This window comes from Orcinus orca, chromosome 15, assembly GCF_937001465.1.
Source record: "Orcinus orca chromosome 15, mOrcOrc1.1, whole genome shotgun sequence".
NCBI lineage: Eukaryota > Metazoa > Chordata > Mammalia > Artiodactyla > Delphinidae > Orcinus > Orcinus orca.
This window is the reverse complement of record NC_064573.1, coordinates 36,021,445-36,031,748: the sequence shown is the minus strand read 5'-3', so window position 1 is coordinate 36,031,748 and position 10,304 is coordinate 36,021,445. Positions and strand designations below refer to the sequence as shown.

The 10,304-nt window shown below is 36.6% G+C and overlaps 1 pseudogene; it reads right to left on the bottom strand.

Moving 5' to 3' along the window:
• Window positions 1-6,454: 6,454 nt before the first annotated feature.
• On the bottom strand, window positions 6,455-6,581 carry LOC117197999 (uncharacterized; annotated as a pseudogene).
• Between the last annotated feature and the right edge of the window lie 3,723 nt (window positions 6,582-10,304).

Below are 10,304 nucleotides of genomic sequence, written 5' to 3'. Positions count from 1 at the left end.
AAAACAGAGAAAAAAGGAAAGAAAATAAACAGATATTAAAATAAAAAAGAATAATAATAAAAAAAAAAGAGAGCAACCAATCCAATAAACAAATCCAACGTTGATAACAAGCACTATAAACTAAACTAAGATAAGCATAAAAATCAGAAAGAAATCAGTCACAGACAGCAAGCTGCAAGTCTACAGTTGTTCCCAAAGTCCACCACCTCGATTTTGTGATGATTCATTGTATATTCAGGTGTTCCACAGATGCAGGGCACATCACGTTGATTGTGGGGATTTAATCTGCCACTTCTGAGGCTGCACAGAGAAATTTCCCTTTCTCTTCTTTTTTCACATGGCTCCTCGGTTTCAGCTTTCATTTTGGCCCCACGTCTGCATGTAGGTCACCCTGAGGCATCTGTTTCCCGTTCAGACTCAAGGGGGTTAAAGCTGTGGCTGATTAGTGAGCTCTTTCTCCTTCAGGCCAGGGGGAGGGAGGGGTACCATTGTTATAACTTGAATGTGGCGCAAGCCTGCAATGGCAGAGCCTGGCATGACTTTGCAACATCTTGACATACACTGAAGTGTTCTCCTGGGAAGCTGTTGCTGGATCACGGGATCCTGGCACTGGTGGGCTGCACAGCCTCCCGGGGTGGGGGTATGGATAGCGACCTGTGCTTGCACACAGGAATCTTGGTGGCTGCAGCAGCAGTGTTAGTGTTTCATGCCCGTCTTTGAGGTCTGAGCTGGTAGCCGCTGCTCGCATCCATTTATGGAGCTCATTTAGGTGGTGCTCTGCCTTCTGTGGGCAGACAGGGAAAGAATCCCCTCTCCTCACACACCCCAAAACAATAGTCTCTTACCTCTTAGGCAGGTCCGGACTTTTCCCGGACTCTCTCCCAGCTAGTTCTGGGGCACTAGTTCCCTTCAGGTTGTGTTAATGCAGCCAACCCCAGTCCTCTCCCTGGGGTCTGACCTCCGAAGCTCCAGCCTCAGCTCCCAGCCCCCATCCACCCTGGCAGGTGAGCAGACAAGCCTCTCAGGCTGGTGAGTGCTGTTCGGCACCAATCCTCTGTGCAGGAATCTCTCTGCTTTGCCCTCTGCACCCCTGTTGCTGCACTCTCCTCCATGGCTCTGAAGCTTCCCCCTCCACCCCCGTCTCCATCAGTGAAGGGGATTCCTAGTGTGTGGAAACTTTTCCTCCTTCATGGCTCCTTCCCAGAGGTGCAGATCCCATTTCTATTCTTTTGTCTCTGTTTTTTCTTTTGCCCTACCCAGGTACGTGGGGATTTTCTTACCTTTTGGGAAGTCTGAGGTCTTCTGCCAGCATTCAGTAGGTGTTCTGTAGGAGTTGTTCAACATGTAGATGTAATTTTTGATGTATTTGTGGGGAGGAAGGTGATATCCACGCCTTACTCCTTCGCCATCTTGAAGGCCCCTGGGAGTCAAGTATTTCACAGAGATTTATTCCCAACTCCAACATCATAGGCTCTCAATGATAGCGAAAAGAATAAATGACTACTTAAAGCTGACTGTGTTATTGTTTCTGACTCTTCCTGTTTCCTTTAAGCAAGAAGATTATGCATTCCTGCTTTCAGTACTTTGAACTTGTAATGCTGGTATTGGACATAAATCTAGATTTGATCCATAAAGTGTAGACAGACATGATATATACTTCTACAGAGATCTATATATATATATATATATATATGCAAACCTTTTATATGTCAGCCTGGACAAACAAAATTTGAAAATGAAATGATTATCCTTCATCCTCTAAGATGATTTGAACCAGCAATGCCCATTTATAGAAAGGCTCTATCCTTGTACCAAAGGGTTCATTTTAAGACTCACTCAGGCCTGGTTATTTCTACAACTCAAGTTCATTTGAATCAAACATAATAGACCAGGTTTTGGGGACTGATTTTAAAGAACATTAGGGGTCCCTTTATTGAGATTTTTCCTCTGGGCCTGTTCCCTTTGATCACAACTGAGTCCTAGAAATGCTTACTATACTAGAGTGACTAAAACAGAAAAAGAGATTGCATTTGTTTTCCGTACATGAAGCAGAAATAAACAACTTGAACTTCATTAATTCATTCATCAAATATTTATTGAGCATCTACCATTTTCTGATTTGAAAATTAGGTAAGCAATATTCTAAATCTAAGTTTATAATTAGCTATAAATTAACTTATTTCCCAACATTATACAAAGAGATAATATCAAGAACAAAGACTGAATTTTAGATTTTATAGTCAATGTCTTTATGCACACTGCCTCCATGGAGCACCCTTTGTCCCTCACACATTTTCCCATATTTCCTGATGACCTGGATTTGAATGTTCTTGATGGCTGGTGGGGAAGTTTGTCTGTGGTCCTGAACTTCAGCAAGGGTAGCTGTTCCACCTGCCTTTTCTACCTACTATATACATTCATAGATGGAAATGCTTACCTGACTTCATTAACTGAGGTGCTCCAGGCAAAGCTCATCCTAATGACTGATATAACTTCCTTGACCTGCTTGTTAGTATAGCCCTCCCCCCATCCAAAATTTCTTCTAGGTGCTGTTTGAATCCAGTGACACAGTCTGGGAGGGCTCTGTAGTTTGTTTCCAGTATTAATTTTATATAATTGATCTTAGAAAATGTAATTAGGCACTATAAATTATTCTTTTTCAATTAAATATTTAACCACAACAGAAACAATGAATATCTTAAATGCATTAATTTAAAATCTTTCTCTAAGAAATGCAAGATTATTTTTTCTAGAGGTAAAAAATTATCTGTAAAGAATGCAATAAAAATAAGAAACATTTTAACTTAATTTGTGAACAAAATAAAAGATATGGCTGTATTAGTGTGTTAAAATCAATTATAATAATAATGAAACTTTATACAAGTTTACTTTTATTTAATTAGTTGCATCAATATGTGCTGTAATTGTTAATGCATCAAACTATAAATGATGAAATAATGTTAAACGACAGTTCCCAAAGCATGCATATTTTAAAATGTGGGGAAAAAAATCACAGCAAAATATCATAAATAATGAAAAAAATAATCTAAAATGTTAGGTTTGTTAGATGAAGAGGGTGAAAAAAATAATAATTTCCAGAAAGAGTTTCTCCCCTTCCTCCCAGTTAACAGACATTTATATCATAGATGATTAGAACTGAACATTCCCATGCAATAACTAATTTATCCCCCTTCCACTATTTTCAATAAGAAAATAAGGATTCTGATACCTTCAAGGAGTGAAGAGATTTGTTCAAGGACAACCTAGTACCTAGTTTATTAGAGAACTAGAATTAGAACCCTGATTTTATGAACTCTCAGACGAGGCAGAGCTCTTCAATGTCATAATGCTTTCTTTCATTCTCCAGTAATGATTATGAAACATACGTTTCTCTTTGATTCTCAGAAATTTCCCCCTATAGCTAACACAATTTACTTGAAATGTGAGAACATAGCACAAAATAAAAGTTGTATTGAGTCACAGGGAAATAAAAATCTTACCCTATTTTCTGCTACTAAGTACAGCTGACACTTTGGATGCTGAAGGGTGATAATTTAAACAAAATTGACACTGTGCTGGTTTTATGGATTTCTAATGCATTTCATCTTGGGTACATTGGACATATTGCTGCCTTGGGTTCTGCTGCATCTAATACTGAGGTATGGAAATATATACAAATCAAAACTGCAGCCTTCCTTCTTCAAAAGGCAGGCAGCACAAATACAGTGTTTTTCCTCCCATATTCAGTTTCCTTGTTTACTAAAAACTACATATTTAAGGAAACAATGAGCAATATTTCATTAAAATTGATTTAATAACCTTTTAGTCTTTATTTTATAGAGAGTTTATTGGGTGATTTCTTTTCTTAGTTTTTTGATGTTTTTTTATTAAATTGTTATCTCTATGTTTGTAAACCTTATGAAATAGGCCTGTCTTCTAGTGTAACTTAAGACCAAGTTCTGTGGAAAATCACATCTGGAAAACACACACACACACAAAATCAAAGAACAACAAAACAAAAGCTGTAATCGCTAAAACAAAACAAAAAGAATAAAAAATCCACAAGCACAATATAAATAAAATTGAAGGGCAATATAGGGATTTATTCAAGATTTCTTGGATCACTTGAATATCTTGCCCACTGGATATTGCCCTCATATTTTCTTTTAAGTAGAAAACAAGAAAATGACCGTATTTTTTCCCTTGGCAGGTTGGTGTAGAGAAGAAGCTAAGTGTATGTGTATCTCTCCATTTCTGTCCCCATCTTTGTTTTATCTATCTTGCTGTTACAGTTTTTGTCTTGTAGAAAACGTTATAGTTTCTCCAGAATAGGCAGTGTAAAAATGTGTCTAGGTTTGGGATTTTATGAACAAAGAAAATGACAATGTTTTAGGATCCCAAACAGAATGTGTGATCTGGTTATGGATTTATTTTTCATAATTTGTGAATCTGTTTACATTAAAATTCCCCCAAACATATAAACATTGAGAGTTAGACTTGTAATGACTTTCATATATTGGAAGAAATTAAAAATACACTCCTGTATAGGTAAGTATTTCAGCAGCTGTTCTCTGGATGGAGCAGCAGCCATGTTTAGGCTCTGCCTCTCTCATGGCAGGAGAATCCCAAAATGCACATAAAGGGACTTTGGATCCAGCATCAGGTAGAAAGGCTTCTGCTTGCAATGAATGTACACAGTACATTCTAGCAAGTCTCATTTTTGTGAAAAAGTCAGGCCTTGGTTTTGGCCTATAATTCCATATCGTTTTGTGACTTTTGATATATAGAAACTAATATAAATTTTAATACTTACTGTTATGATTCATTTAATTATTTATAAAATAGTGGCCTGCCATAAATATTTTGATACCTTGTAAGGAAAAGTGGAGCAGAATATTTTTAACTGAGATTGGCTCAGGAAAATCTGAGTCATTAATTTTATATATCCCAAAAAGGATATTCACCTCGTTACACCAAGTATCTGAGGCAGCTAACGAAAATTGAGAAGTATAAATAAATAAAAATAAATAAGACAGTTAGAATGAAGGGGAAATACATATGCACATGGCCTTCCAATATTTGTGGAGAAGATTGTCAGGTTTGCTTGTAAGCCACCCTGCAGTTCAAACAGAGAGACTATAGGTACAGTGTATATGATGCACACTCAAGTATTTGTTGACTTGATGGGATGGCTGGTTCATGAATTATTAGCAACATTGTAACAGAAGTTAATAGATCAAATATTTTTGTATGGTGTTTGAACATTTCAAATATGGTGCATTCCATGATCTGTCCTCATTAAGTGCTGAATACAATATTGAATGTAAGACACCACTACTTCCTTTACAAAAGTCTTACTTTTTGCATTAAAATATGAGACCTGTAGCTTAAAATTAAAGGCTTCTCAGAAACCAAGGACTTATCTAAGTTCCTAAAAATCCATCTTATTAAAATAAATAAGATAATTTTAAAATAAAAATAAAATATATAAAACTAAACTTAAAATATAAACCAAGTATAATTTGCAAATATATTTTATTTTGCTGATTGTCTCCTCATTATCAAATGGATTGACTATTTTGATTGAATGACCTATCGGAATATTCCAAAGACCTGATATTACTCTGTGTTTAAGCAAACCTTACTTGAATGTGATCACCTAATTTTTTTGATGTATTGACATACAGTCTGCCTTTCCTGAAATACTGTATTTTTTTTTTTTTTTTGCGGTGGTGACCTATAAATTATCAGATAAAGTTGGAAGAGAAGGAAACAAGAGAACATGAGGAAGAAAAAAGTTAGCTGTCAGGGAAGACATCTCAAAGGTATTCTCCATTTTCTGATCTCATTTGCCCTTAAAAATAAGTGACTGGAGCAACACCATGTGCCTGAGAACTCAGAGACTGATTAGCTCTCATAAACTTATGTTTTGGTTTCAACCTGTTCATTAACCAGCCTGACACATGTAGATAATCACTGATTATCAGTCTTTCTCTTTGAGAAATACTGTCACAATCTCAGAATTTTTATTTCCATATTTGTAAATGTGGGATTTAGAGAAGAAGCTAAATTTACTTCCATGTATAATATCCAAGTCATTCAAAAGAAGAAATGCAGCTGTAGAAGTGGAATCACCAATGCATGTGATCACAGCCTGTTTGGAGAAATCTGTATTCTAGAAACTGGAAACCCCTTTTTTAGAATTTGTGGTATTTAAGAACACCTCAGATGAGAATTTGTTTGCTTTTTCCTAATGTTTAGTGCAATTAAGACTCCAAAAACATTGAATAGTGATACATTTTAATGGGCATCTCAGAATTACTGCCATATCAAAAATTGGTAAACTAATTATATACACATCCTTTTTAACTTTTCTATTCAATTAGTACCTGTCGAGGAAGAATCATGCACAGAGCACTCTGCTTAGTGATAGAAACAGGGGAGTGAAGAAAATGAAGTCTGTGTCCTCAATGAGTTTACAAAATAGTAGGGCACATGGCCTTTTAACAAATAATTACTATAATTATTTGATTATAGTTGGTAAAATACACTTGATCTTAGCCAAAAGGCCGAGAAGCGATATAGTTGGTAAAATAAAGAGAAAAATGCAGGATGTTATGAAAATGAATAATAGAGTAGTATGATAAAGTCTAGCGGTCAGGGAGAGCCTCTTAAGAAATAATATTAAAGCAGAGTAGTAAAACTCAAATCTTTGTCAAGAGAAGCCCTTCCAAGAGTGATTGTGTTATTTCCTTCTAGCATTGGGAGAGGCACTTTGCTACTTTGTTGTAGCTAGGGGGGGGGCAGTGGGGCAAGAATCAATACCAACTTACTTTCCCAGGTTTCCTTCAAGATTCTTTCATTCCAGCCCAGCAAGAAGAGAGAGAAAAACATATTTCTCTATATTTCATAAATCTCCAGACTTCCAGCTCCATGATAATAGAACTGTATTCTGTACATCATGTACTCCCCAAAATGTTTCTTTCAGAGCCTTGCCCATGAAAGGTGCTCATTCAGTTATTATTGAATGAATGAGTCTTCCTACAAATTTGGAATAAGCCTATCTACTAAATTATATAAGACAGGACTATCAGACTCCAAAGAAATACAAGTTAGGAGATGTTTTTGTTGTTGTTGTTGTTTAAACATTGGTATTGGAGAATGGGGAATGTGGTAAATCCTCTTTGGAGGATGATTATGTTCTCATCCATCTAGGTTTCTAATTTATATATTCTATCTATAACTTGTTTTGTATGTACACCTATCAGTTCATGTGCATTTGGTCTCTCCAACTAGACTAACTAAATGTAAATTCAGGGATCATGCCTACCATTATTCCATTTAATGCAGGACCAACTATCTTTTGATGTGTAGGCATGGAAGCCTGGGAATGTGATTTGAATGGTCCTTGACAATTGAGTCTTCTTGTTCCTTAGATTTTGTACTACTTTCTTTTTCTTGATCACATGAGATCAGAAATTAATTGTCAGTAGGTTGCTATGCCTTTGTAATAATCCTGAAAATGATGGAACTGTGTGTGTCTTAGATGTTCACTTGCTAGTTTAAAATCATGAAGCTCTCAGTTGCAAATGTCATGAATATGTATGAGTGGCACAACTGTTGCTCCTACCTCCTGCCTCCCTTCCTTCCTGGTGGGTGACTCCTTCTGAAAATGCTACATCTGCCTTGCAAAGCCTTCTGTGGAGTAGATGGGGGGAGAGGAAAGATGTGTGCTGTTATTTTGCATTGTCAGATAGCAGGATATTTTTTCTAGTGAATCTTAGGAAAATACCAGTCTCTCTCTCTTTCTGTCTGTCTATCTGTCTGCCTCTCTCTCTCAGTTCCTTCACCTCTTTTCCCCACCACCATATAAGTACATACTGCCTCTCTTCTCTTTTTTAAAAAGCAAAATATGAGAATGGGAGGCAGGAATTTGCAGTGGCAGATTTTTGAAAGAATATGTTTCCCTGCTTTCTTTCTTTCTACACTCCAAAGACAGCCCACATACACAGATGTGACAACTTTTTTGTAAAGCTAATTTGAGTGAATGCCTGTCTGGCAACTTACTCTGGGAATAGTTACACTTGCCCAAACTGAAATTCTGCCTTTGTAAAGGTGACACTGACAGCCTGTTATTTCTGCACACCCAGAAAAGAGACACTAGGAGAAGGAAAAATAAAAATAAAAGACAAGAAAATGAAGTACAAGTGGTCTGGTTTTTGAGGATCTTTGTTAATGGAACTAGAATAGAGGTGTTTGCCCAAATGTGACTCTACTTTTGTAAAAATAGCTATCTGGAAGGCATCTGGCATTGACTGGATTAATCTTTCAAATTTTTTGTTTTCCTTAATAAAGACCTTCCACAAATATAGCGAAAAAGAAGCAGATGTAAGGGTCTCCACTAAAGATACGAGTGTTGAGGGAAAGAATGGAGGTGCTTCCCATTACCAGATTCATTTGTAATGGTTTTCCTTTTCCATTTCATGTATAATTATTTATATCTAATTTGTCTCATTGTTCTTTCAAAATAGTGGTTGTGTGACAAAACTCATAGTATATTGGGTGATAGATAAGGCTATTGCCAAACTATCTGATGAAGGTAGGTGAAGGCATTTGTGGAAGGAGAAGAAAGAACATTTCCTCTGTCTGGATTGTACATTTTAATTTGATGTCATTCACTGGACAACTGTACTCCTTTCTTCCTTTCCCTCCCTTCTCTGCATTTTCTCTTCCTTTCTTTCCTTTATCTCCTTGTGCTCATTGTTTAATCAATGCAGCTTATATTTATATTTCTACTTATTTATTGCATTGGGGGATATGGGGAATGCATAATGCATTTGCAGGGAACATAAAGAATATTATATGCTGCTTTTGCCCTCAGGAGTTTGCTGCTATTTGGGAAGACATGATATATATGCATGAAGTGTTGAATAAAGATTCAAGATTTGAGTGGCAATATAGGAATATAAATCAGATGAGAAGTAAGTGCTATCAGCTTTTAGTTGAGAGATCAGTGCAGACTGGATGGTCAGAATAAGCTTTGTTAAGTTATCTCACTTTTCTGGAACACTCACTGCTAGCATATGCACTTTGAGGTTTTATTGGGTTAACTTATAATGTTTTGCCTGTTTATCTTCCCAAATATTACTCAGCCTTCAAAGTTTGATTAAACTTTATCTTCTCTGTGAAGAATCCTGTAGTCTTTTCAGCTCCCAGGCATATCTTCCTTCTCTGAATTCCTCTACATCGGAACTTCTCTACCACATACTAAACAATGGACAACGCATTATCTACTGTGTACTTTGTTTCATACTATATATTTAGTCCCAACTTTTCCCTCAAAATTTCTATTGTTTTGAGAGTAGGGCTCCATTTTGTACTTCCTATACAGCGCATAGCACAAAACATATCACCTGGTCTATCCTGTTTTCCAATATATATTTACTGGGTTGATTTGTAGCCTAGAAAAGTTGAACAAACTCCCCTCTTTGAGGGTATCCTGTATCTCTTCCAGATCTAATATTCAATGTGGTTTTATTCCTATTCCTTGAAGCCAAATCATTATTACAAATATTTAAGGAACACTTCCTATTTGTAATGATCACATGAGGCATAAAAGCAGTTTGGGGAGACAAGTTAAGTTCTCAGGGAGTTTAATGCCCAACAAAAGTGGCCACCACAGACAGCTGCAGGATTGTCTCACAGGATACATTTTCAGGAGGGTTAACTACTTTTACAACTTGTAGGACCACCTCAGCTCTCTGAATCAGGTGGAGCCTTTAATATTTATTTTTCACCATTTTATTTAAAGCCACTTTAAAAGCCATTCAATAGAGGGCATGACAAAATTATCTCAATGCTCCACCAGGCTCTGGCATTCTAAAATTCCAAATATCAACACACACATATATATGTACATCACATATTACACACATATACACAAACACATTAGATTCACTGGAAGGTGGCTAAGTTCAACATTTCCTTGAAGCACCCTATCTTTTAGATCAGTACCCCAATTTTATCTTTCTCTGTGCCTCATAAGCTCAAGTTCTGTTTGGCAAGGAAACCAGAGCAGTTGTGATTCCTGGGAGAGTATCTAAAACGACAGTTGCTGAAAGGTTACAGCAAAATCTATTAGAAAAGAAAAGTTGAGGGAAATCAGGTGAGCTCATAGAAGAAAATAAGGAAAGATTGGGTCCCTTTTGGGATTAGGTCTAATTAAGGTGAGCAAGCAGCTGGGCCTGTTTGGAATAACAATTGTGCTAGCATGTCACTTTCTTCTGCTTAGTTGAAATTTATAT